This window comes from Melitaea cinxia, chromosome 7, assembly GCF_905220565.1.
Source record: "Melitaea cinxia chromosome 7, ilMelCinx1.1, whole genome shotgun sequence".
Lineage (NCBI taxonomy): Eukaryota > Metazoa > Arthropoda > Insecta > Lepidoptera > Nymphalidae > Melitaea > Melitaea cinxia.
In genome coordinates this window covers 18,225,148-18,250,909 of record NC_059400.1, presented here as the reverse complement: position 1 = coordinate 18,250,909, position 25,762 = coordinate 18,225,148, and positions in this window count along the sequence as shown.

Below are 25,762 nucleotides of genomic sequence, written 5' to 3'. Positions count from 1 at the left end.
ACTATACGAGTATATATACCTGTATGTCAAACTTCAAATAATGACTAAATGTCACTAATATCATACCTAGTTTTTTAGCTATGAAAGTGTAACAGATAAAAACGAAAATAAGTAACAATCATAAGTTTGAAATGTAGATTTTTCTGAAGCCTTATTACCTTACTTTTTACCATTGTAGGGAGGCAATTAAATGTACGTTATATAAAAGAAAGAAAGGTCTGGCGTCGTGCGATTGTTATGCAAAAATAACTGAAGAGGTGGCTCTAGGAAGTAATTGATTTTACAATTTTATTGAATATTGGAATGTTATTCTTAGTTTCATTACCAGAAAATTATCACAACATGATTGTGACACAATTGGAACTAAAATAGTACACAAAACCCATTAAAACAATTATTATGAAAATTATTTATCGTACTTGCTACGTCTAATGTTTTTTTGATTTGTTTTCACTTTTAAAAGAAATACGAGATAGTTCCAAATCAGGATTTTACATTGTTTAATTTAAATAAGAGAGAAGTACGACTTTAGTTAGGATGTTCCAAAATTCTAATAACGCAGTATATTTATCGCACCGAAGACGCCGCTGCCCGTCTTCGGCCTGTGTATTTCAAAGCCAGCAGTTGGATGGTTATCTCGCCACCGGTCGACTTTTTAAGTTCCAAGGTGGTAGTGGAACTGTGTTATTCCTTAGTTGCCTCTTACGACACCCACGGGAAGAGAGGGGGTGGCTATATTCTTTAGTACCGTAGCCACACAGTACAGTGTTACCGAAATTTCATTTAAAACTATCGTCAGAAAGTATCAACTGGTAAAATACGAGAGTGATAAGAACTGTGTCTCATTATTCAGATTCAGCGAATGCAGTTAACTAGAGCTGCAACTGATTTCAACAATTGTGTCCCTAAATTCGAAACTTAATTGACGTCGTTTCGGAAATCTAATAGCGACCGGTCGCGTTGCCGCGTCAGGACTGTTGCACTAATTTGCCAGTGCCACTTGGGATTGTCTTATTCAAAGGTCGATGAATTATGAATGATATATTGCCACAGGATGCCATATTTGTACTGCTAAGTATTTTTTTATTAATTCCGCATTCAAAAAAGAGTCGATTTCAGTAATAATACACTATAAAACAATTGTGACCTAGATTCACAAGTCTTAGGGTGTTTATTTTGTTTCCTTTTATCGTAGGAATCCAGACTTAAAGCGCTCTAACTAAATCCCATTTTGTCGATATCCATTGAACATCCGCCTGTTTGTAATTAACAGTTATATTTTAGAAATCTTGTAACATAATCATGGCTCTTATAAAAATAACATATAGTTTAAGATGGTCATACGAAAACACGAGTATTTCGAAGTTTGAAGCAGTACAATGATATAGAACCGAGTCCAGCTCACACTTGACCGTTTTTGTGAGTGTCGCAGTAACAGTTCATACAGAGACACCTCAAGAGTAATAACGCATGTAATGAGCGCTCACATTTGTTAAAAGCGTGCATAATATCGCGTCAAATTTCGGTGTTTTGTTGCTTTTTTGGTGTGTAGTGTTTTATAACTATCAGCGATGAATCAATCTTTTGTAAATACAAGCGCTATTCCACTCGCTTTTTATTTCAATATTGGTAATATTAAATTCGGTTATATTAAACTAGCTGTGCCCGCGGCTTCGCCCGCGTTGAAATCAGTGTGTCACAAAGTTTTCCCGGCAAACTTTCATCAAAATCGGCTTAGCCGTTCCGTAAACCTTCCTCTTGAAGCTATTATCATCTCTCCATTGGTGAAACCGCATGAAAATCCGTTCAGTAGATTTTGAGGGAATCGATCACATACACTTTTGGGGACTTTGTTTTTTAATACGCTAACTGTTGCCCGCGACTACGTCCGCGTGGCTATGAAGATATGCATTCAAGATGTTTAACACAAATTATTATTTTTATTTCAGTCACTTGAAATGCGTATCACACTGAATAACTTTTTAAAAGGCACAATTTAGTATAATTTAATAGTTATTTTTATAAAACCTCTCTATACATCACATTTTTAGTTTTATTTTCAGGCTGCAGTATAAATAACCTACCAGGCGAACTTATAGCTGCTGTATATGTTTCATACAAACTATCAACCCCAATTAAACCCTCTTAGCGGTGGAATATCGCAAAATCCGTTCTTAGCGGACGTCTACTAACTATAATCTACCTTCCTGCTAAATTTCATCTTTGTCCATTCTGGATGGATGGACCATCCAACGGTTTTTGAATTTTCGTGATGAGTGAGTCATTGACCTTTCTCTTTTATATATATATTTCGACGCATTATTTGGACATCTTCTTACCATCTATAGAGGATACACACATTTTAAATTTAAAGTCTCTTAATTCAAAAACATAGGACTTTCATACAAACTTGCAACCCCCGTTTTACCCCCTTAGGGGTCGAGTTTCGTAAAATCCGTTCTTAGCGGATGTCTACGTCCTATAAGGAGCCTACCTGCCAAATTTCAAGTTTGTAGGTGTTATAGTTTCGGAGATTTCGTGATGAGTGAGTGACCTTTCGCTTTTATATATATTATAGATTAACGTCCAAGATACGTGATTCTGCTTGACTTTCATCTCCTAGCTTTAATTGCGTCCTCGCAGGAACAACGATAAATTCAATAGTGATTGTTACAAAGGATGACAGATATGTTATATTTTGACAAAATACATCGTAATCTTATACCGATCCCACATATGTTAATTATTTAAACAACCTTAAAAATGTCATCTATAGTTCTGTACCATTCACTAATCAAGTGACTGCGAATACTGTTTGATCTTGAAATACTTGACAATCAATTTTTAAGTGAAATGTTAACAAGGATAAAAATATCCATCAGAAATAATTTTCCGGTTTCAGCACATCAGACACAGCGAGGGAGCGATAACATTCGCTGAATCTAAGCGTCAAAATAGGCGGTTTTAATAAACGGCTGAGCGCGCGTGTTCCCGCATCATACGACGTTCCTCCATTGACTTGCAAATACTTACATCGCACCCCATTTCAAACAGTCGAATTACATACGAGAGCAATTTGCTTAGAAATTCATTATAAATGGTATGTTCTGTTCTCAACGTGACAGGAACTTTGTTTTATTTCAAATTTAACGGTTTTTAATAATTGAGGTTAAGATGCTGTTTATTTTAAGTATCAATGAAGTATTTAGGTTTTTTAATAGGAAAAAAGTACCTACATAATACTTTATTGCTTATAATAATTAAATATCAACATATTTACAGACTCATACTGCGGTAAAAATAACATTATAGCAGCCGCGTTACTTGTATGATAAACTCAATGTAGTATAACCGTAACTCAAACGCGGTCGATCATTTTAAATAGTTTTCATCAACAAGGCTTGTAATCCAATTAAATTTTAATTTTTAGTTTTGGAATGTTTTAAAGGGAACAATCTCACTTGAGGGAACTTTAAATTTTTCAGTCTCTAAGATTATTTCAAGGAAAGCGACCGAGTCCCAGAGCAATATATCAGGAGTCTCCGGCGACATCGAACGCACTCTCAGTATTTAATATTCTTTAATTAATTCCGTTCCTCGCGAGATTCCTCGCTTCGATAAATTATTATCTTACATAATGGACACTGAATTGAATACTGCGTTTTAATTTTGAAAAAGTATTTATGGAATTAATAAATAAATAATTAAATAATATAAATTTTTCCCCTTCGATAGACGTAGGGGTTAGCGTACACTGCTAGTCTAACTGAAAAGTCAAGAGCTTAAAAATGACACTAATTTAAAAATGTTTTACAGTTTTTCAATAAAAATATTATTCTTCTAAAAAAAAAAAAAAATGAAAAAAAAGAAACAAAGAATGATTGAATTCTACATACTTGTTTTAGTCATTGACTCTATGATGTTAAAGTTAGCTTGGGTGCTAATACGAGTAGTTGGGTAATTTCACAGAGCATTCTCGGTTAGACCCTTGCGTGAGGTGTACCTGTAGTGGCGAAATCCTAAATGCTGTTATATAGTAACAGACTTCGAATATTATTTCCACATACAGATTGTAGTTTCAACGTAACATAATTTTGTGTTGTTCAAACGTCTTTATTTTTATAACAATACATTAATATGCTATAAAATACACACAGAATGCACATTTCATATTAAACTATAATTTTAAAAAATCTTCGAATATATTAAATGTCTTAATTATTAATAATATTTAATGTCTGGAAATTATTAACTAAGAAGCCTATTGAATATGCTTCTGGGCTCGGATTGATAATTGTGTTTGCTCGCAAACGAAAAAAAAAGCCGACTTCAATTACATCGACGAGTAATACAACGTAGATCGACGAAAAAATAGTCAAGTAACTACGCGTTATTAAAGATTACTCAAAAAGTAGTTAGTAGTAGTAGTAGTAGTTTTCCCTCGATTTCTCTGGTATCCCATCCTCAGATCCTAGTTTCCTTACTAAACTAGGGATATCCCCTTTCCAACAAAAAAAGAATTATCAAAATCGGTACATCCAGTAGAAAGTTATGCGGTATAATACAACGTAGGTCGACGAAAAAAGCGTCAAGTAAAAACGCATTATTAGATATAACTCGAAAAGTAGTTGTTAGATCTCAAATAAATTTAAATGGGACCAATTGACACACACCACCTTTCGATTAAAAAAAAATTGTCGAAATCGGTCCACCCGGTCAAAAGTTCTGATGTAACATACATTAAAAAAATACAGTCGAATTGAGAACCTCCTCCTTTTTTGGAAGTCGGTTAAAAAATGATTTAATTTTTACAACAAATATTTTTAAATTCCCACCTAAATGAATCAGAGCCATCTGTTATTATCTGCAAGAACTAAGTGAAGTAATCGAACTTATAATCGCTGTACGATCGATCATTAGTTCTTAAACAAGCTACTAGAGGGCGTGGAGACGCGCACTTTTGGATTTCCCAAATATTTTAAATTAATGCAATAAATTAAAAAAATAGAACTTCGGAATATTTAATTGTTGATATCAATAAACCAACTTCTGATTTCTAAGAATATACAATAAGATATTAAACCACGTAATTTTTTTTATTTTTTATATCACTAGTTTGGCAAACAAGCGTACGGCTCACCTGATGGTAAGATATTACCGTAGCTTATAGACGGCTGCAACACCAGAAGCATCGCAAGCGCGTTGCCGACCCAATCCTCAATCCCCCCCAGGAGCTCTGGTCACCTTACTCACCAACAGGAACACAATACCGCATGAAAGCAGTATTATTTAGCTGTGGTCTTCTGTAAGGTCGAGGTACTACCCCAGTCGGGCTGCTCCATATTTTGAGCAGGAAATTCCTGCTGTGCCCTACCTCAGTTAAAACGACACGTATCTTTTGTTGATGTTAATTATGAAATACCTGAACTGAAACATCGAAGGTAATTAAAACCCGGTTTGAGCAGGAGCATGAAATAAAACTATTTACACACAAAATAATGTTGCGCATAAATTCTCAGATAACATCAATTTAATTACGTTTATGGACCCACCATATTGATGATGATTCCACCGTATGGAGTATAGGACAAAAATACAATTATGTATCACGTAAGCCTGTATTTTATAATTAAGGAATTGAGGAATTTAAATATTATAATTTGTTAATATTGATAATAAATTGTAATTTAATAATTTGCAAATTATGGAAAAGTTTTTGTCAGTAAAATACACGTGTGTATGTGTGTGTATACGTGTGTGTTTGCTTAGCGTGACAAGATGTGACAAAAACATTTTTTTTAATATATCTTCAAAATAAAGAAAATCAAATTATTAATCTGAATGCTATTTTTAGTCACGAAAATAATTATGGGGGATGGGCCTAGCTTTCGTTACGTAATATTTGTTAGCGGTCATTACAAATGTGACTTATCGTGACAAGGGCGGGATGGGTCGTTCAAAATGACGAAATTGCGGGACGTATTTATGCACAGCCACTAATAATTGAATTTGGGGATCATCTGATCATTATTAATAATAAAGGTAGTCAAGAAAACTTTCAATAGTTGACATTAAAATAAATATCGTTGCTTGCAATTAGAACCACAGAATAATGCAAGACCTGCAAACATCACTTAAAAATATAAATTATGCATGTAATAAGATCTTGACTTAAAAATGCATTTTCTCGAACTGCTTCCGTAACAAATACATGCAACGCTGTAGACATAAATATTCCTAATGGTAAATATTTATAGATCTCGTAGTACACGGCGAAGCCTCTTATCGAAGGCCATTACAATAGCTCACCTGCGCTACGTTGGGCGTTACTTGTGTCAAATACATTCTTTTATTAAATTTATTATGTTACAAATGTGGGTTAAAAATACCTTACTTAATTTAATAAAAGATTTCTTGTGTTTGTTAATGAAGGTAAGCATTATGGGGAATCTATATAATTCGGGAACGTTCAATTTGGGTGGCAGGTTGACCCCAATTCTCTTCAGTAACGAATACAACCATTCTTGCAATTATTATTAATAAAATTCAAACAATATATTTAGGCCTTCGTTTTATGTACCATGGGTTAAAGAGATTACAAATCTGAAAACTATCAGAGTTGATTTAAATTCAGAAGTTACACATAAATAATAAGCATTAGTTTCCGTGTCCTGAACTAACACTGAAAGTTAAGCCCAACGAAATATTACGCAAACAGCGCGCGGCAGCGGCGCGGTGACTTTTGCTCGACTTTTTGTGTCACTCGCTTACTGAAGTTAAATTGCAAGCGAAATTAATCTGCAATAAACAGAACTATGTTAAGCTCTGTGATACAATCTCGCATTTTCATTTTACCTTTTGTTTTATTATTATAATAAATAAACAAAATGAAACTGTTTACCTATAGGTTCAAAGAAGGGGAATATTTGTATGGTCTATAGTCAAAAGCAAGAATCAAACACCAGTCAAATGACCATGACGCCGGTTCTTTCGTTAAATATTGACCAAACCGAATTAAAGCGGTGTTGCGTTATGTGTCAGCACTTCTCTTTTACAGAGATAATAATGTTTGAAAAGCATTTTATTACCAGCTGACCAACAAAGCATTATCCTGTTTTACCTAGTGCCAAAAATATTCAGTGTTAAATATGATCGTTACGTTTTTTTTTGAAATTTTTTGATTTTCTGAATTTGAAATTTTAAACAAATCAGCCCAATTGGTCCAGTCGTCCTCGAGTAATAATTATTTATAAGCAACGTATTAAATGATTCATATTTATTTACACATATTTTTGTACAGAGTATTGTTAAATTTAATGTTAGATAATATTTCATATTTTTATGTGTTTAAGGAAACTTTTGCTCTCGACGTATCATGTATTCACATAATCTATACTAATATTGTAAAGCTGAAGAGTTTGTTTCAACGCGCAATTCTCCGGAAATGCTGGTTCAAATAGAAAAAAAAAATTGTGTGTGGATAGTTCATTTCTAGATGAAAGATGTGGGCTATATAATATTTTAAAAACTATTTTTCAAATTAACGCGGGTCAAACCACAGGGCACAACTAGTACGTTTATAAATTCAAACACTCGTTATCAAGTATTCAATAGTCGCCCAACGGTTATGACGTGGTTCATATTAATTGTTATGATATAGTTTAGTATATATATGTAATAATTTCGTAAATCAATATTTAATATTCTTATTTATACATTATTATACATTCGTTTTATATTATAAAAAAAATCAATAATTAGCTCTGATTTGAAACATCGGTAAAATTGTTTAAAAAGGGTAGATAATCATTTTAAGCATTCATTATTATTCGAGTTGTTAATAGCGTTACGCTGTTCAAAAATCTAGACAGATTGTGATAATCCCCTTGGCTATTTAATTTACAAACCCGCTAGTGCTTTACACGATGTAAAACAGAACCCGTAGAGTTCAGATATTTGTCAACTCCTCCTATTTATTGTATGTGTACAAGCGGTCCCGTACAATATTAGTATAGTGTATTGTTCGCCTAATATACAGAGCTTAAACCAGCTATCACAAAACCACGGCACTCCCGTGTCACGTGCGATGACATCCGCATGAATATTCAGGAGTTACGTGACCGATCAGAAAATCAGTCATTATTGTACGTTCGGGATGCTGCAGCATCCTTACATTACAATAATCAATCAGATATGTATTAATTAAATCATTATATGAAATGAATAACGTAACAAATTTTGGGACAATTTTACAGTTGTATCAAAAATGTTAGTCTCACATTTTTTTCAGTTCGGTCGCGCAGCAAAATACCTATCTCCTCCAAGCCTGCCATAAGGAACTTCGTTCTAATAATATCTTTATGCGTATCTGATTCTTTATTTGTAAGATCGAAAATAAGTTATGACAGAATAAACTAAGGATTTTAACTGTTGACTTGGCAAAAGTATGAGATCGTAATTCACTAAGAATTAATCATTCAAACTTGATAAGCAGATTTTTAATAGAAATGCTAAAAATTTGGGTAACCCACTATGGGTTACGCATGTCGTGTCCTGTTTTTTTTATGTATTGATTTATCGCGCTGTGTGGGGATAACACAGTTCCACTGCCACCTTGGTATTAAAAAGCCGACCGACGGTGGTATACCCATTCAACTGCTAGCTTTTAAATACACAGGCCGATGACGGGAAGGAGCGTCTTTGGTGCGACAAAGCCAGCCCTGCGGTTACCAACCCGCCTTACCAGCGTGGTGACTATGGGCAACACACATGAGATCACGCCATTTTTGGCGTGAACTTATGGAGGCCTACGTCAGCATTGCTGCACTGCAATAGGTTGAATGATCAGACTCCTAACGTTTTAGTCTTCTTAGGTACCGCTAAATGTTTTGCATTTACTAGATAAATAACAAATAAAAACAAAATTATTTAAAAATACAATAAATAAATTTTCTAGATTGTCTCTGATATACCATTCATTGTTATATGATTTCATTTCCTCATAACGTCAGCTCTTTTTGTGTCTTTTGTGAATAAGGAAATCGCAATATTTATGAAAACACAGACGGAAATCTTTTTATGAGATGTCCATTATCGTTAGTCAAAATGTGTTGCGTTTTTGTTGGGAATAGTCAAAGCAAGTTGATAACGGCGTGCCGGCTGCGGGTAATGTCTCACGTCCCCTGAGCTATTGAACATCTCCTGCTGTGTATGTTCTCCTGGTACTTATCTAACGTTTGAGTTATGGACATATAAAATTTTAATAAAACGAATATAAATATGAATTTAAGTTTAATCAGCTTGTGAGTTCAAACCATCCTACTGTTGGGCAAAAGACCTCTTTTAGATAAGAGAGAAAGTATTGATGCTTCACTCGCCACGCTTTTCCTGTAGATAGGCGAACAGTTTTCCTAGTTGAGTAACGATTGCTTTCACGTGTATTCTATTAAAATTGAGAGCTTTACGTGCTCTAAGAGGCACGATTAGAAGTCTCATAAAGACGTATCAGACGCAAAACAAACAAGTAAATATCCACTCCGTGGGGAAAACAAGCTTCTGACCGCCCGAGCTAAAGACTACTTCCACTACTACACCAATGAAAAATTAATGTACAATCCAGTAAAAATAACACAGCTACACGTCTTTTATAAGGAATCAGGGAATAGTTGTTAACCCACTACATTATATAACTGTAGATTTAGGAATCATTTTCCAAAATATTTTAACAAACATATTACATATTTGGTTTTAAGTAGAAATCCAAACTTTTTTGGTGGAATGTGTTCGAAATGGAGAAAAGAAAAAGGTTGTAATAATATAATTTAATTTAAAATTTAATTTAAATTTATATTCTGTAGGAATTTCGCAAAGTATGTTGGCGACTCCAATGTCGGAAGCAGCCGAGATAATTTATAGTTTTAAATTAGAATAGGAATTAGGAATAGAATATATAGTTGAATTGTCGATTGTGATTAGGGCCTTATGGGACTGACATTTTCAGTCTTTCTGTATAAAAATTCGTACGATTTAATATTGTGTTACCCACACACTATGGAATTCTAAATAATTTTTAATATCATATCAAAAATCGACCGATCCAGCGGGGATCGAACCTTCATATCCGACTCACCATGTCGGTGCTCTAGCCAATTAAGCTATCGAACGATGTACCCGTTAGATCGAAATTTTTGTTATGATGATTTCGGTTCTAAGTGACCATGGCGCCGTCTATTTTGAGTTTATATACATACTTTATAGAACTCGTAATTATTCAATTTTTTTGATATGGTATTAAAAATTGTTTCTGTAAAAATTCTCACCATCAAAATAGAAAACAAATACATATTAAAATAAAGATGTATATAAAATACAAGATTCAAATTGAGTGATGATGATGAAACATTGTTATTTACACTAGCTACGTTAGAATTCTAAAAATAAATTTGTTTGTTCGCTTGTTCCAATTTCGCCTGCCATGCCCCAACCCCTTGGCTGATCGCCATGAAATATAGTGTACACGTAGCGTTAGGTATAAAAGGGACATATCTTTCATTTCAGAAAATTGCGTAGTTCCTTTGGGATAGCGACAAAACGTAACTGAAGCAATCATACAATGGTCGACAGTTTTCCTCAAATAGCAAACGATTCAACCAACCAACGTAAGATATGGAACATTAAATTCTAAGAATACTATAATTATGTTGTTATGATGATAGGTAAGATCACAGGATGCTTAAGAAGTAGGAGACTTGTTGTTTTTTAGGAGTATAAAATGGATTTTAAACGAATACATATGTACATACATATACAGGCATTGTTGGTTTGAAATATAAATAGGTATATGTATATATACTAGTAACACGACTTAAGTATAAATAGTTATGTGAAAGCTAAGTTAGGAGTTTAATCTGATGAAGCTTTATTTTTCTATATTCAAAACGAGCAAAGTTGGTTTACAGCTAGTCTAAAAAACGTCATACATACATATTTAATTTATTTTTCACCGTGCACAGATCTCTTTGTAACTTTTTTTATGTTTATTTAAGCTAGCTACCGAGTTGATTATTGATTAGCTGTTTTCGTATTTGTGTGAGTGGTTTCACGCGCATTAATTTGAGGTGAGACATAGCCTATATCCTTTCTCAGTAAATGGGCTATCCAACACAAAAAAGTGTGTGTGTCCGCTCCGACGCACGACTGGAGTTTACTCCTTCAGATCGACTGTCTAAATAGACACAAAAAGGCTGACTAGTCTAAGAAAAAGATTAATACCATATCAAACGGTAAATAAACGGATCAAATAACGCCATCTATCGTTAGTAGTAGTAGATGGCGTTATGAGAAAACGTCGTCGTAGATAGATGGCGTTACGAGAAACGTAACGAGGTCATTCGTTCAGTAGACTTAACTCCTCATATTTTTTCATACCGGAGACCTTATTTATCGATTATAAAAATCGATTCTTGAAAAGTAAACTCAAAAAAAATCCATTCGAATCAGTAGTTCATAAGATTAGGGTGCTTAAAGAAACAAACTCTTCAGCCTTAAGATATTAGTATAGATTTACTTTTAATATTTGTCTAGTTTCTCGTAGTCTTCAAGTAGAGAGGTTTTCAAACTTGTAGGAGACACTAGAACTGTTACTGACAATAAGTAATATATTATTTGTGTTACTTCGAGAACTTGTCCAATAACTCTTTGATGTTTCGAAACATGTTGGGGCTTGTTTATCACTTTACTGTTATTTTCAATAAATAAAATCAAAATTACTACATTCGAAAAGGCGTCAAAAGCACTTTCGAATTGTCATTTTACAAATTAAAATTTTAAAAGTGATTATTATTTTTTAAAAGTAAAGTTACCACCAATTTGTAATGTATATTCTGCAGAGATGAATCAGCAAGAAACTCCGTAGTTACCCTTTTAAAAATAATATATAAACTGTGTTTTACTACAAAATTAGTAATATCTTGCATGAAATACAGCATCACTAATACCAAAACTGAGGTAGGGCATAGCAGGAAATTTCCTGCTCAAAATACGGAGCAGCCCGACTGGAGTAGTCCTCGATCATAGCAAAATAATACTGATTTCAAGAAGTGTTCCTGTGGTGAGTAAGGTGACCAGAGTTACTGGGGAGGATTGGGTTGGTATTGTAGGCATCTATAAACTATGGTAATCGCTTACCAGGTGGTGAGCTATACGCTTATTTGGAGCTCCTCGGGATAATGGGGGTAGAGTCGGCAACGCGCTTGCGATGCTTCTGGTGTTGCAGACGTCTAAAAGCTACGGTAATCGCTTACCATACGCACTTATTTGCCGACCTAGTTATATATAATTAAAAAAGATAAAAACTTTACTATAATGGGATATGGAAAATGAAGTAGTTCATATTTTTTAAAAAGCCCGAATGATGAAAGAATCATATTACTTCACTTCGTTGTTGAGCTATAAGGCCGCCTTATTGTGTGGATTGAAAAAGTATATATACAATGTATATCATAGTGCTGTTGTATGTATTAGCTAATAGTGCAAACTTTACTAATTTCAGTTATTGTAAGTCATAATATAATAATGTTATATAAAATTGTATTTTTCCCAAATAAAAATAAAATAAAAATAAATAAACTATTACAATATTACAATAAATAAACTTAATAATCTATTAATTTTTAATTTGAGAGATTGTAAGAGACCACAGTACCTAATACGCGCCTCTCTTTTTATCCTTTGATGTTCTATTTTCTGTCAAAGACATACTTGAATCTTTTAAGGACTCTTGAAGACTGCTTCACGCTTATTTCCAAGAGACATTGCGCAGTTGCGCTCAGCGTTTCACATGTGCTACAGAGTATTCTTCGGACGTTCAAACACTTTTAAAATATATCTTGATAGAAAAATATATTACTTTAAACATAATAAATATGTTTGTGTACACTATTCATAACAATATAAAATAATTTTTAACAAAAAAAACCGACTTCAAAAAGGAACCTAAAAAGTGAAAAATAAATTTACTTAGTACAAAGTAATTCGTATTTTGATTTGGTTAATCAGAAATGATTAAATAAATATTTTATAATTTTGAAGTCCAGCCAATTAGGCTATGGAACGGCTAGAGCGCCGACACGGTCAGTCGAAGACGCGGGTTCGAACCCCGCTGAAGCGGTCAATTTTTGATATGATATTCAAAAAAAAATGTTTAGAATCCCTAATGTGTGGGTAACACAAAAATAAAATCGTTCATATCAGTAATACTTTTCAAGCAAAATGTAATCCGACACTTAAGCTAAGCGTGTCCTAAAAAAGTTTATAGGATTCAAACTCTTTTCTGAAATTACGAATTAAATGACCACCGTACGGCCACTGGGTATACACCAATCACTACACCGATTCACGTGAGGTTTAAAATCGGTCCCTAAACAAACAAAAGGTCGTGTAATCGTTTCTGATGTGATGATTTATTACAGCGATTGTAAAAGTGGATAATTTATTGTTTTATAAATACAACACTGTGATAGAGGGACGCAAGATGTAATTTCATTGTTAGCAAATTGTATTCTAACGTATAAAAATAGTGATGATACACATTTCCGTCAGACGTACTCAATTATTAAACTCACCAGTGCGTGGAATTACGTCGAGTCATCTCTTTTGCTATTCTTCTTGTATATTGTTCTAACTCTCAATAATATTAGAAGCGCTCGTACGTTTTCGAAGCACGTCGAACACTTGAATTAATATTAAGAGTTCAGTTTGAAACAAATTGTATTCGTTCTGTATCGTCCTTTTAAAATATCTCATGTTCTAATATGTCTCACACGAGATTTTGTTACAACGTTTCCTTATTGTACGTTAATAATTGCAAGCAGTCAAATAGCATTTGAATGAAACACTAAAAAACATTTTTTTTTGTAAAGGATTCTTGTATTTTATATCAATTGTATTTTGTTTAAACAAATATTACTATATAATAATCATTAAAAACGGGGATTTCTTTAATTATTCTTGCGTTTTTTTTTTTTTGTTCAATTAGTAAGCGTGAGTTATTAACTTTAGTGTCTTTTCTTTTAGTTTTTCGTACAAAATATGTTTTACGTACAATGTTGCGGAATAATTTCAGCGCAATTTTAGATATGTTATTATTTCACAGACGCTCGTTTTAAAACGCCCACGATGCTTCAAGCTCTCTTTATCAACGCAATTAACTACCTCTTAAAATATGATTTGAATTGTGTGAGCATATTAAAATTGTAAAATAAAATAACCAGAACAAAGAAATATACTCTGAGAAAGAATTGCGTCTTGTTATTTTTACTTAGCTTAAAAATTTTAAGTTACATTCTTTATATGCTTAATACACAAAATTTTAGTATTAAATTTAGAGGTGAAGGTAGATTAACGGTCCTTTAAGTCACATAAAAATATTTGCTAGAAAATAAAAACTCTGGCGATGTACAATTACTGTTATAATTATTATATCATTTTCATAAATACACTACAACATAATATCTATTTCAAACTATTCTGTACGGTAACCTCAACAAGCCAAATACTGTCGAAGTTGGTGTTCTTGTTCTGACAAGTTCCGGGACGTCTGACCGTCTCGGCGACAATTTCACTAACAAACAGGACGCGGCTCCGCTGACTAGTAATTTGTTTACTAATATAAACTTTATTCTGAACTACAACGGTAAAGTTTTCTTTACAAAGTCCTTCGAAAAATTGTACAACTTTGTAGCCTAGATTGTGGGCTGATTTCTTTTTTTTAATAGTTTTTATTTACGCTAATATAAACTAATATTTTAAAGACGTAAAGTTTTTAACTTTGTTTGTTTGTTGGGGGTAATCTTAGCAAATACTGATCCAATCATGAAAATTCCTTTATTAACAGAAAGCTACACTATTCAGGAGTGACGTAGGCTATATTTTATTATGATCGAATAAAAAATTCAGCGAAAAATCTTATATATAAAATTATCGTGTCACAATGTTAGTTACAATACTCCTCCGAAACGGCTGGACTGATTTTTATGAAATGTTGTGTGTATATCGGGTAGGTCTCAGAATCGGCCAACATGTATTTTTCATACAGCTAAGTTATAAAGGGGAGAGATTAAGGGGCGATAATAACATATATGGCAAAACAACGTTTGCGGGGTCAGCTAGTCTATACTAATATTATAAAGAGGTAAAGTTTATAACTTTGTTTGTATGTAGGGGATAATCTTCGCAAATACTGATCCGATCATGAAAATTCTTTCACTAACAGAAAGCTACACTATTCAGGAGTGACATAGACTATATTTTATTGTAATTAAAAAAAAATCAGTAAATAAGAAAAAGATTAAAATATAATATCAAAATGGTAAATAAACTAGCGCCATCTGTCGCCACTTAGAAAACAATTTATTAGTCTTTCGACGTTATTAATTTAGTCTTATTTTAGTGTATCGACGACGTTTTCTTGATTTTTGATGGCGTTGGAGCAACATATTATTTATTTAAGCGTTATAAAATTTGTTCTTTAAAGTATGTTATTTAGTCAATATATTAATAATTAACGCCCAACGAAGTGGGCACGGGTCGGCTAGTACAATATAAAACTGATAAGTTTGTTTGTTTGAATACGTTAATTTACTGATTCGAATTAAAAAAAAATTATGTTGGATAATCTTATCTTATCTTATACTATTAAACGAGCAATTCTTGTATATATATATGTATATATATAATCTGAATCTCGGAAACGGCTCCAACGATTTTCATAAAATTTAGTATATCTTATACTATTAAACGAGCAATTCTTGTATATATATATGTATATATATAATCTGAATCTCGGAAACGGCTCCAACGATTTTCATAAAATTTAGTATACAGGAGGTTTCGGGGGAGATAAATCCATCTAGCTAGGATTCATTTTTAGAAAATGTCGTTTTATCCCTGTTTTTAGGGAGTGAAAAAAATGTCGTTAGAATACGAAGATAAATTTCGAATCTGTCAATTTAGTTGCAATAGCTCGGTGGGAAATCGGCCGGTCGGGATCAACCGAGAAGATCATGGTTCAAATCCCCATGTCCCTGATCAATTATTTTTTCTTTTTCTTTTTATAATTGCACTCGTTATTTTTTATTTAAATAGGCTGTTCTTATTTTTTATAATTATGTCGCTAAAATCGAAAAATATTATTCATATTTTATCATTATTATTTTTTAATTATTTTTTATTTTTGATTTTTTATATTTATTTATATTTTTTATTATTGTCGGTAAAAAAATATTATTCATATTTTATAAATAATGTAATTCGTATTTAAATATGATTTTCAGAAAAAAAACACGATTTCTTGGAGCGCCTGTTAGTTTTTGAGGAGCAATTACTCGCAATCTTGTAATTGTGTGTGACACGCGTTGGCGCAACGGTTACGCAATGGATTGTACCTGTTGCGCTGGTGGTTGCGGGTTCGATCCCCGCACGTGACAAACATTTGTATTGGCCATACAGGTGTTCTGGGTGTTTGTGCAGTCCTTGTGGGTCTCCCCACCGTGCCTCGGAGAGCACGTTAAGCCGTCGGCCCCGGTTGTTATCATGTACACCTGATAGCTTTTTTATCGTTACTCGCTTAGTAGGGAATATATCCGCCAACCCGCATTGGAGCAGCGTGGTGGATTAAGCTCTGATCCTTCTCCTACATGGGGAAAGAGTCCTATGCCCAGTAGTGGGATATTACAGGCTGAAGCGTTGTAATTGTGTATTTTGTATCAATTTTTAATTAATCTTTATTTTTTATTTTTATTTTGCGTTAATTAATTAATAATAATTGTGTTTGCAGGCAAACGAAAAAAAAACCGACTTCAATTATATCGACAAGTAATACAACGTAGGTATACGAGAAAATAGTCAAGAAATACGCATTATAAAAGATTACTCCAAAAGTTGTAATCAGATCTCGATGAAATATGACCACATGATAAACATCGGCATTCGATTGAGTTAAAAATCATCAAAATCAGTGCACCCAGTAGTATGTTAAGTATTATGTAGTTAATGTAAAGTTATGCGGATTTTCGAGAGTTTCCCTTGATTTCTCTAGGACCCCATCATCAGATCCTGGTTTTCTTATCATCAGGGATATCTCCTTTCCACCAAAAAAAGAATTATCAAAATCTTTTCATAAACGACGGAGTTATCCTCGAACATACATTAAAATATATATATACTAGCGACCCGCTCCGGCTTCGCACGGATATAAAATATAATTATAGCCTATGTCATTCACTGAAAAATGATTAAAAACGATCCAGTAGTTTTGATTTATTCATTACTGCCCGTGGCCCGCACGCGTTAACTTTAGAGTAAAAGCCGGCCGGAACTGCCGCAAACGTTACGTATCGCAATTTTTCAATCTATAATATCTTCAAAAATATTCATTTAAATCATATGCTGTAAAGGGCCATATAGATCTATATTAAATCAACAATGTATTTTAGGTATTTAATTAGATAAGGATTAATGCTGTATTGGTTAAAATCGCTTTGAAAATTAGCCATTATTTGTCGTAAAAAGTATTTGACAAAAAAATGTTATCGTGGGATATCCATAAGAGATAGACATATACCATAGCGGAGCTTTCTGTAGAACTTTTCAATGTGGATAATACTTAGTACATTATTTTGATAAATCTCATAGGGTTCAGGCTGCGTTTGCAATGTAAGCGGAAAAAAATGTAATTATTTACGACATCACATTAGAAACCTCAAAAATAACAGTATTTTTCCACTATTTAATGGATGTTATAATACATATAAACCTTCCTCTTGAATCACTCTATCTATTAAAAAAAACACATCAAAATCTGTTGCGTGGTTTTAAAGATTTAAGCATACATAGGGATATAGGCACATAAGGACAGAGAAAGCGACTTTGTTTTATACTATGTAGTGATATATATATATATATATATATATATATATATATATATATATATATATATATATATATATATATATATATATATATATATGTAGCACCTTCGGTGCAACAAAGTCAAAACAGCTCATTTCTTAATTTTACAGGAGAGGACTTTTTTTCGCTTTTACGTCCTCATTTCTAGATTACTATTTATAGTAGGTTTGAAATCTTTATAAAATTAATAGTTTACTTTCTTTGCTATAGTTTAAAAATCTTATATTAAATTATCAAAAAGTCCTAATAAAAGACATAACAAAAAAAGTGTCCTGAATTGTGACTTTGTTGCACCGAAGGTGGGATATATATATATATATTGAGTTTCCTTCAGCCGAATTGAGTAACCTCCTCCTTTTTTGAAGTCGGTTAAAAAAGGACTTTATCCAAACCGGCAGCGAATCATTTTAACTCTCTCTTCTACTACTAATCCTTCACGATTTACTAAAAATACCGAGCTGGGCTCGGTCACCCAGGTACTCATAATAATAGATATTAATAATAAGAAGACAAGAGACACGTTTAATTTAATCATTCAAAATTACTTATTAACTAATAATTATTTATTAAATTTTAGGTTAGTATTACAGAGGTCTTTAATAGTCAAAACATATTTTATGATAAAAATCTGTAGGCTTCATGCAGGGCATGACTAACTTTATATTTATACTAGCAACCCGCCCCGGCTTCGCACGGGTGCAATGCTGATACTAAATATACTACAGAGTGTCTTTATTTATAGTGTGAAGGTAGCTTATGAAATGGTTATTAACATAATAAGAACAACAATCAAAAAAGCGACGTTAGATTACACGTTGTTACAGAATCCGTTGAAGAAAAAAAAGGTTCACTGTTCGTTCCCCGTAGGTGATAGCGTGATAATATGTAGCCTATATGTTGACCCGACTTCTTCATAATATTCGTGCCAAATTTGAAGTAAACCCATGCAGAACTTGTTGAGTTTATCCCGGACATACATACATACAGACAGACAAATAGACAAACAGACAAAAATTCTAAAAACTATATTTTTGGCTTCGGTATCGATTGTAGATCACACCCCAAGTATTCTTTTAAAAAAAATATTCAATGTACAGTTTTGACTTTCCTACCATTTTATTATTTGTATAGATTTATATATATATACTACTACTACTATATAACTTGAGTAATCTTTTGATGTTTTTTTTTGTCGAATCTCGTAATAATTCTTCTCAGCAGTATCTGCATTCAAATATTATTCTTTCTTTTATCTTTTTTCTTACACTTTAACTGAGGTAGGGCACAGCAGGAATTTAATAATTTCCTGCTCAAAATATGGAGTAGCCCGACTGGGGTAGTACCTCGACCTTACAGAAGATCACAGCAAATTAATACTGTTTTCAAGCAGTATTGTATTCCTGTTGGTGAGTAATGTGACCAGAGCTCCTGGGGGGACTGGGGATTGGGTCGGCAACGCGCTTGCGATGCTTCTGGTGTTGCAGGTGTCTATAAGCTACGGTAATCGCTTACCATCAGGTGAGCCGTAAGCTTGTTTGCCGACCTAGTGACATAAAAAAAAAAAAAACACTAGATTTGCGGAAGAATCCCATTAACTTTAAAATTATTATTATTATTTCTTTTTAAATTGACGAGGAAAAAAATGTGCTTTGAAGTCAATTTAAGTAACGAAATTTTTATTTTTGATTGGAATCTGCATCAAGCAAGCCTTATTAGACATGGCCGACATCAAAATGAAACACTGATTGTCTTAAAGTTCACACTAAACGGCTCTTAGTGGGATGAATCTCCATGGTGGTTGTCTGCGACAAACATTCGACTTAACAGAGTTGATAGGAAATGCCCAGATAACGACAAACATGTACGGCCTATCCAAAAATTTATCATACGGGCATTAAACTTGCAAACCCTGGCGTAGCAGTCGATGCTGGGATAACCATCCACGCGTTATATTGTGACGTAAATTAAAACAAAATGGTGTGATCTGATTGTATAAAATAATCTAATATGTAAAATTCTCGTGTCGCGGTGTTTGTAGTTAAACTTATCCGAAACGGCTTGACCGATTCTCATGCAATTTTGTGTGCATATTGGGTAGGTTTGAGAATCGAACAACATCCATTTTTCATCCCCCTAAATGTCAAGCGTAGTCAACCCCTAATTTTTTTTTAATTTTTAGATAAATTTTTTATTTTTTATTTTATTGTGATTTGGAATTAAAAAATACATACAACTCTAAATTTTCACCCTTCTACCAGCAACCCCTATTTCTTAATAGCGTTTAGCGGCAAGACAACGTTTGCCGGGTCAGCTAGTATAATATAGAAGTAGTTTCCAGCGCTCCACACAATAATAAGCGGCGCGGGTCGACGCTCGCTGATGGTTCCCCGTATTTATTACACTTGCCCGCACACACTTCAATTGCCAGGAAAATTGCATTCGTTCCCGTTCACAAAGAATAAACGTTAGCTTTCATGCTATTATTCTGACGTTTAACGCTATCTTTGCGTTCAGAATGCGAATATTATTCTTATTGTGATTGAAGTGAAAGAATTTATTTAAAAATATATTTTGCGCACGCCTTCGTTCGAAAGTTTATCCTAGGTGCCGAACATTTTTCAGAATAATAAGTAGTCCTGTGTTATACCTTGACAATATATTTTCTAAGCCTTTTATGGCAAGTTGACGCAGCGTTGACGCAGCGCATCGCAAATAGAACAGATTTTTAATGCTAAATCTTGTCCTTTGGTCGCCGTATCATAACTTGTCTTACATTATTTAGACCAACCCACTGATTGTCTTTATTTTTGATAGGAAAACATGATTATTACATGGCAATATCTAGACACCAGACATGTGAATAAGATTAGATAAAGTATTTGATTTTTTAAGAATAATAAATCTTTTATTGGTATTTTAGTTGGAAAAAATTAAAGCTATTTTTCCGAAATAGAACAGGTACCTAAGTGGTGTTTTTATTGTCTGTAGAGTAACGTTGCCTCCTCTTACATAACAGACGAAGATCCGAAGCGACCCAGTTGCAATTGGCGTCGACTCAACTCTGCGTTAATTAGAAAACCTGCTGCACACGTGCCGTGCTAGCGCCGGCGCGAGGGAAATTATTTGAAAATTTCACAAACATAGGACTATATACATAATAATTATTATTAATGTAATGTGATTTTTATGTTTTATTAATAAAATTTCTTACCGGTTTTTTTTGTTTATTGTAAATCGACGGTATCTTCACATTACCTATATTTAATTTGTATTAAAAACACATAATTATGTAGTAATCCACCCGAAGCGTGGTGACTATGGGCAAAACACATGAGTTCACGTTATTTTTGGCGTAAACTTGTGGAGGCCTATGTCCAGCAGTGGACTGTATAGGCTGTAATGATGATGATGATGAATTATGTAGTAATATGATGATTAGAAGTTTTGAAGAGTACTTAAATTAATTATTTGTATTTTATTTTAATTATTAGTTAATTTACAAAACAGGATGACAATCGACTATACAGAAAATCTTCATGTACTATTTATAGTTTGTTGTATAATTTTCTATTCGTTGTGAATTAAATATTTAATAAATTTTTTAAAGAATATTTAATATTTCTAATAAATATGTTATTTTAGATTTCAATTACCCATAGGTACTTAATTCATAAATTAAAATAGCGTTCGAACAAAATTTTTATCCTATTAATAGTACACAGGACTGCGTTGATGGTCGACGCGGCTTCGACGCTAAAGTGGTTCCCTGTATTAAGATTTATGATCAACATTTTTCTTCCTGAAAAGAAAAAACTAATTTTCATTTGTCTTAATTTCCGTGATTACTTTTGGTCAAACTAAATATAATTTGGCTCGAATAAAAGGATTTCTACTTGTTGATGAAAAATGTAAGTCCATGTAGATAAGAATGAATGAGTAAATATTGGTAAGAGTAAAAGTCGAGAGCGACTGGACCAATTCAGTAGTTTTTTTTTTAGTTTGGATATTTTTAAAAAGGTTATAACTGGAAATAAATAAATAGCAATAATAATAATAAATATCTACACAATACACACACGGTCGTCTGTTCCTTAAGTAAGCAACTTAATGCTTGTGTTATAAGTAACAGCCGAGTGGTATAGCTACATAATTTTTTTTCGATAAACATATGCCTGCAGATCCGGGACCCTCCAATTAAAGCGGCTGAAGGGTCCCGAAGCCGACGGATGGTGGGATAACCACCCAATTGCTGGCTTTGAAATACACAGGCCGAAGACGGGCAGCAGCGTCTTCGGTGCGACAAAGCCAGCCCTGCGGTCACCAACCGAACTTGTGGAGGCCTATGTACAATAGTGGACTACGAAAGGCTGCTGTGAAGGCTCCCGCGGGGGTTTGGTCGGTATTGCAACCCCAAGTGCTGAAGCCGACATACGGTCTAGGACTACCTACTCGGGCGTCCTGGACGAACCCGAAAATGGGTTCCTCTGCGATAACAAAAAAAAAATGTTCAGTTGAACTAAAATTCCAACCCAACTTACGACAAGTGTTTGTAAAGGCGAGGCGAAGTGTTTGTCTACGGTTATTGATCAAGGATGCTATCCTCCTGCGTATTTATTTATTTAGGAAAATACGTAAAATGCTCAGTCAAGGTTATTATTTTCACTCGTAACTTTTGACGGAACGTGACTGATGTGGAGAGAATTAAGTGAGATTTATCGCCTCTATCGTGGAGCGTTATAGATTATATTTTATGCGGTAATGTTTACAGTGTATTGTTTGTGTATAAATATATGTATGTGTGTATGATGCGGATTACATTGCAGTACTTAAGGTGTACATGATTTTTTTTATGTCACTAGGTCGGCAAACAAGCCTACGGCTCACCTGATGGTAAGCGATTACCGTAGCTTATAGACGCCTGCAACACCAGAAGCATTGCAAGCGCATTACCGACCCAATCCCCAATCCCCCCAGGAGCTTTGGTCACCTTACTCACTAACAGGAACACAATACTGCTTGAAAACAGCATTATTTAGCTGTGATCTTCTGTGAGGTCGAGGTACTACCCCAGTCGGGCTGCTCCATATTTTGAGCAGGAAATTCCTGCTGTGCCCTACCTCAGTTAAAATGATGCCATTACAACAACAGTTATCTTAGAATGCTACCAGCAGCGAGGTTGCCATAGTAGCTGTGCTGCTGCTAGCAATACCCGCACTAACCTATTATGGGACTACCCAAGCCGCTGCCAGTCTTCCTGTGCCTTAAATAACGGTCCCACTAATTGCATTCACAGCTAGAGCCGTCAAGTACCTCATACTTCCAATCGACAAAGATGTTAAATGAAGTCACAACAGAAAAGTAACAAGCAATGCAACGTTAAAAAATGCTGTCTAGTGCGCAAATGCTGAACAAATCGTATGTAAACCTACGTATGTGTTATAGAATAGGTTTACTATCTTACATTTATTTTTAAGTGTTTAAACTTTTTATAATAAAACAAATATTTCAATTGTGGTTTTTAGATATTAACTTTAATTAATAGAAAGCTACCTGTTTGTAGGGCAGGTGTTGCTAGAATGTTCTCAGCTGTATTTTATCAATTAATAGAAATAGTAGTATTTTTATCAGCTTTGTCTAGACTATGTTCACAGATTGTGGACTTATTAAAATATTGACGTATCATAGAGTACTTACTTTCGAATAACTTCGTAACGCCAGGATGGTTGTTGTAAAATAAAAATAACGGCGGATATCTAAAAAACATAAACCTCGATAAAATCCGAAAAAATTGTTTCATTATAATAAGTGAAATTCGCGTAAACATTGGAAAACAATTTTTAAACTTTTAATATAATGTTTTAAGTGGCAATAATACCATATTTTTTTATTTGTGTTTATCATGACTATATAATTACATATTTAATTTTACATTACATAAAGTGAAACTATATAGATTGAACTAGTTTTTCAATTCACGTGTTACGTAGTACGAGTCGGCGTGTGAGGGCGAGATAAATGCGGCGATCATTTGTCGCTCCACTGAGCGCACTGTTGCATTTGTGCACCTCACACGGCTTGGTGCACTTTGTGGACCTTTGCTTGTATGCGTTTTATTATGTAACGATTTATATGCTTAAAAAACTAATATTTAACTGGAAATGTCTTGCAAATATCCAACTGTTTGATTTTTTTTTTCTTATCGAAATAATTTAGGGCGTTGCAGCTGTCGTGACGTAATATTAGGAGGTCGCTGTCTGTGTTACTTGGCATGGTGAAGATAAAAGAGGGGTCCTAAGGGTAAAATTTTGCGTAACGTATTTTATGGATGGCCTGTAATAGCTGAAGGAACTACAAGAACAATAATAAATATTTATATACCAATATACGATACAAGCGGGAATCGCTATCTTTGGCGTTACCAAAACTTCTCACACTATACAAGAATCATCAATCAAATTTATAGTCGTCTCAAAACAAGCATAAGCTTAATCCAGATCTCAATAAAAGCGAAAGTGCAAGAAAAACAACACGCTTGAACTTCATTGACTCGTACTATCGTTAACTAGTAATGACAGGAATTCTTGTTCACTTTCGCTTAAAGTGTTTGAAGACAAGACGGGATGTGTTACAGCATTCTTATTATTCTCTTTCTCTGACATTAATGGAGCTTACTTCTCAAGATACAATATAGGTAGATAATGCCCTTGGTATGAAATACATAATATGCGGAGTGAACTGTGTAAAACAACTGACGATGACGCTCAGTGATGGTGAGAGTTAAGTTTTACAGCGCTTTTAGTTATTTATCTATACTATTAATATCAAGCTGAAGAGTTTAGGCTTAGTAAAGGCCCGATTTTAAAAATTATTTCAGTGTTAGATAACCGTGATATATATCATCACGCTAAGACCAATAGGAGCGGAGCACTAATGAAGAATGTTTTAAAATCATTTTTTTTTTTTGAGAGCATCTCCATCTAGCCCAAAGTAACTATTCGACGTGGACGAAGTCGCGGGCGTAAGCTGGTGTAGGATAATTATTTTAATTAATAATAATTGGATTCACTTACTAGAATGTTTTAATTTTTGAATATCACGGTATCGTTATCAGGGAGCAAATTCCAATCACGTGTAGAAGCGAATACGGAATACGCACACTTTTTTTGTCACTCTCACTCGTAGATTATGTGTCGTGAGTTAGTCGAATTTTTGTTATTACCATAAATAAATGCTCTACATTAACCTGTGTACGTACAAATAAATCAGGCCATATTGTATTGCGTTTCAAAGCTATAAAAAGTGAAATATGTAGCGAAAACATCTCAAACAAATATAAACAAACATTTCTCACTTTGCGGCGTAACAGCGTTACGCCTAGTCGAAGATACAAAAACACGGAAATACAAACACCCAAAATATGACAACCATTACAAATACATCCGCTAAGACAACTTCATTACATTTTGTACCACATAAAAAGTAAATTAATAATAATAATAATAAATTTATAACAAGACATGTCCTATCTTTTGAACTTTCAAACACCTAATGTATATTTCCTATGTGTTGTATCAGAAAATTTAAAAAAAGAATCAGCCGAAGTTCAGTCGGTCTCGAATTTTGCACAATATACATTACATGCATTTTTATTTATATAGATAGTGATGTAACGGGAAATAGCCCTTTTTGAACACTAACAAATATTTATTTTAAAAGTAAATGCTACTCCATTTTATTGTCAGTTTTAGAGATTAATTTATAGAAAGTAAAGAACTTGTTCGTAGGGCAGGTGTTG